This window comes from Arachis hypogaea, chromosome 20, assembly GCF_003086295.3.
Source record: "Arachis hypogaea cultivar Tifrunner chromosome 20, arahy.Tifrunner.gnm2.J5K5, whole genome shotgun sequence".
NCBI classification, from domain to species: Eukaryota; Viridiplantae; Streptophyta; class Magnoliopsida; order Fabales; family Fabaceae; genus Arachis; species Arachis hypogaea.
The window spans coordinates 40,748,086-40,752,539 of NC_092055.1; positions in this window are offsets into that span (position 1 = coordinate 40,748,086).

Genomic DNA, 4,454 nt, shown 5'->3' on the forward strand with positions numbered 1-4,454 from the left:
AGACAGAACTGCCGAAGGAGAGCGAAAACTATATGATTTCTTCATGGGAATAGGTAAGCAGTGGATGACAATGGTGTTTGATCATACGACTCGAAAAAAAAAAACAAGACAGAGAAAATAGGCTAGTCGGTGAGGTGAAAAACCATCGAAAGAGTGACAAAAGGGAAAGAAGAATGGCATAGAAAAAAATGCAAAAACTACGACGATTTCATAGTAAGAAAAATAACCAATCCTCTTTAAGGAGGATACTATGGCTCTGATACCATGTTAGAAACAAGAGACTAAACTGGAGAAAGAATTTGTGTATTATTGAATCTATTCAAGTTGTCTAGAATAATACAATATAGAAGGGTATTTATAGGGACTAAGAGAATCGTAATAATAAAGACGTAATATTTTATAATAAATATTCAGATATACTAAATAATTCTAATTGATCATAATTGATCCTAATTATATTCTAACAGTACTTAACCCTAACTTCTTAACATTATAACATTTTTTAAGAATTTTGTCTATTCTAAAATCTAGTTCATTTATATTAGTGTAGCTCACTGCTTAAAAGAATTTCACTTGCCTTAACCTTAATAACATTCTAACATATAGTGCAAGATAATCCAAAATAAATGCAACCTTCTTACAATGGTTTTGCCACAATTTGTAAGAGATCATAAAATCTAACTGTGTTTCTATTAGACTTTTCTTCAACTAAACACATACATGCATACATACATACATGCATACATACATATATTCTTGGTAATGAGCCCTAAACGACGTAGATAACATGCCATGAATTGCCCATTCCAAGGTCTAGAACCTCCTAATCATAAAGAGAAGAGAATTTGACCAAAAGAAAGAGAATCCTATCAATCAATGACCAAATTAAATCATCTTATTTGAGGTAGGAGATTTGCTAGGAGTATCAAAACGGATTGAACCTATCAGATTGGCCCGTCTTCGCTGAGGCAAAGGTTATTATTGTTATTTGTCCTAATTGGATAGGGGCGAAACATAACAAGTACCTACGAGTACAGATTGCATTACCATCCCTACTCCCAAGTATGTACAATCTCCCTCCCCTCCCCTTCTCCCCAATAGACTTTCATCTCATATCTCAAGTACATTCTTACTCAGGTAGGAATATCTACAAGTATCCTTTCACCATTTCATGCACCAATATTAAATATATTAAGTCTAATTTTTTAATCTCTCTCATTTTTATAGTTGTGTTTTAGGTACAATCTTTGTCTTCTGAGTATGTATGTATTTGTTTTAGGATAAAAATTTATAATCTGTAATAAGTTTTTATACTTTATTAAAGTTTTCGTAAAAATAAAAATTTATTATTTAATATAGGAGTGCGGTTACAAAGTTTTTACATAAAAAGAATATAAAAATTGATTAAAAATATTTAATCTATATTGATTTGTTTTTTATACAAATAGAAATTTTATTATTTCTTTTTTTTATAAAAAAAGTGATCTAGTTAAAAATTAAGTAAAATTGTAATAATTTAGAGAGTAATTAACCTTAAAAAAATTGATTTTTAAATTTACCAATGTAATCAAACAATAACATTAATTTTGAAAGCAATTTAAGTTAAATTTATATTTTTAGGCTGATGGTAGAGACTAACTAGCTGGACATATATGGTTGCACAGTTACTTAACGAAAAATTTGATTGGAGTTTGCCTTGGGGCATCAAATAATTTTATAGCTAGTTGAAATTCATTATAACCATGCATGAATCATAAAGGTTGAAAGAATAAAATAAACTAGAGATGTATTTGATTTGTGCTTTTATTTTTATTTTTATCATTTTTTATTTTTAAAATTTTATAAATAAAAAATAAATTTTTTTATTATTTTTCTTTCATAAAATTTAAAATAAAATATTAAAAATAAAAATAAAAATACAATCTAAATATATTTTAAATGTGTGGAAAATCTATTATTGGTATGTTTTGTTCTTTGTTAACTACTATTCATACGTTTATATTCCCATTTCAAAATAGCAAATATTTATATTCTATTAATAAGCTATATTTTAATTGATATACTTTTTTTTATATTTATTTAGAGATTTGAGTTCGAATCTCACTTATAATTTAAAAAAAAAAATTCATATTTTTTAAAATAAATTTTTTTCTTTGATGATTATAAAAAAAATGCAATGGTCATGTGATCTTTTTTTTCCCTAATTAAGTATGGTATTCATTTTATTATGAGAAAGTTTTATGCTTGATATATATATATATATATATATATATATATATTTCCCCTTTTTGAAAAAAAAAAAGTGAGAAATCAAATTATTTCAGTTTCTCTTATTCAAATTTCAAAGATTTGAGCTAAATGCATGTTCACATTTATGGACAACATACCATGCATTCATATTGATGATTATCATTATTATTTGATTCATTTCTAAATTAATTTCTGTTATCTGTTTGTTTATTTCTCTCTCTTTCAATTGAATATAGTCGTCACTTTAAATTACCTAATCTCATCGGACTCTGTCTATGCATTTAACCATATATATATTAAATAATTATTTTTTTTTCATAAAAGATTCGAATGCTGATAAAATTGACTATAAAAAATTAAAACTAAAGTTAACACTACAATATTTTTTACCTAAGGTAACCTTTATTCGAAACAACATTTAATAAAAGTTGCCTTAGATAGAAAAATACAACTTTTTTTAAGAGTTGTCTTTGAGTAAGGTAAAGATAACAAATTTTTTAGCCGCCCACAAAAATTGTTGTCTTTGATATCTAAAGCAACACTTAAAAAATATTACAATATAAAACATTAAAGACAACATTTTATAAGGGTTATAAAAAAAAATTGAATAAATAACTTTTATAAAAACTTGCCTAAAATCATTCATAGCTAAAAATTTTAGAGGGAAACTTTTAATCATATTCCCTCCAAATAATTATTTCCCAATCAAATGACTTTAAAAAAAAAAAAAGAAAAGGTTGGTTCATTTCCATTGCTTCAGTTCATCACTGCTACCCACGATTCGAAAAAAAGGGAAAAGCCCTAACTCTCGAAATCAACCCAGACGGCGCGACACGAACGGCAACAGGTCTCGACCCAGACGGCGCGACACGAACGGCAGCAGGTCTCGTTCGCGTACGAGATCAGGTCTCGGTCGGCAACGGCGCGGTGCTCCTTTTCATAGGCATCGGCGCATTGCTCTCCTCCACAGGCGTCGGCGCGTTGCTCTCCTCCTCCTGTCTCAGCTCCACGTCGTAGTCACCTTCGAGAAACCCCTCTCCTTCTTCCTCCTCTTCCCCTATCTCGCCTCCTCCTCTTCGCAAGCTCAGACAACATTACATGCAGCGGTAACCCCCTTCCGCCTCCTCTGCGTATTGCTTGGTAAGAAGCTTCTGATTTTTACTATGGAATGAACTTTCTGAATACTTTGATTTTGAATGAAGATTGGGAATGTTCTGAATTTTATTATGAAAATGGAAATTTTTGAATGCATTTATTCTAAATTTTTGCCATGGGAATGTTCTGAATGTATTGAATTTTAGTAATACATAAAGCTATTATATCATGGGTTTCATGTTGATGCTGATTTTACATTGATTCTTGCAGTAAACCCCCAATTGAAGAGCGGCACCAGTTCTTGGAATTCCAGTTGCCAAAGCTATATGTGAACCCATCATAGGTAAACATTTTCCTTCCTGGCCCTAGACATCTAGCTATTTCTTGGCTGTGCCTCTGATCCTAAGAAATTCACGTTCATGCCCTATGGATGGTGTTATTTAGCAATTAGCAGGAAACAAAATAAAAAATGTCATCGAAAAATCTGTGTGAAATGACTTTGAGGATGTGTAGTAGTTTTATGTCTTTATTAGCATGGAGTGATATTGTGTTTGGTTAGTTTTATTAAACAAGATATGCATCCTTTCTTGTTCATGTTTTACGATTATGCTATTAAATTATTCAATTGTTACCATTCATTAACACAGCATTTTCTAACTTGGACATTCTGAAGTTTGTGCTCGACATTCTTTTGTTTTATTTTGCCTTAAGTGGAAACTGGGTGCTTATTATACCAAGATAGTTCCTTTAAATGCATCCTCAACTCAAAATTAAAGTTGATGGCGATGGTGAATATAGTGGAAACCTGAAATTAAATAGAAGTGGAAACCTAAAATTCCTTTAAAAGCATGAGTTAAGCTGGGTGTATTTAATGTTGTTGGTATCTTTGTGTAGTATGTTTACACTTCTTTAATCTTGCAAATACATCTATATGTTCTGAATTTTTAATTAGAGGCTAATAAACGTATTAAATGAAAAGTAAACTTTTACTTCTATTTAATTTTTGACTTTGTTTTGACTAATCTCTTAGCCAAATAAATATCTTAATTGAAAGTTATGCCATGATGCAGGTGCCAGAGGCTCAGCTAGCATAGTAGAAGAGCATCTTG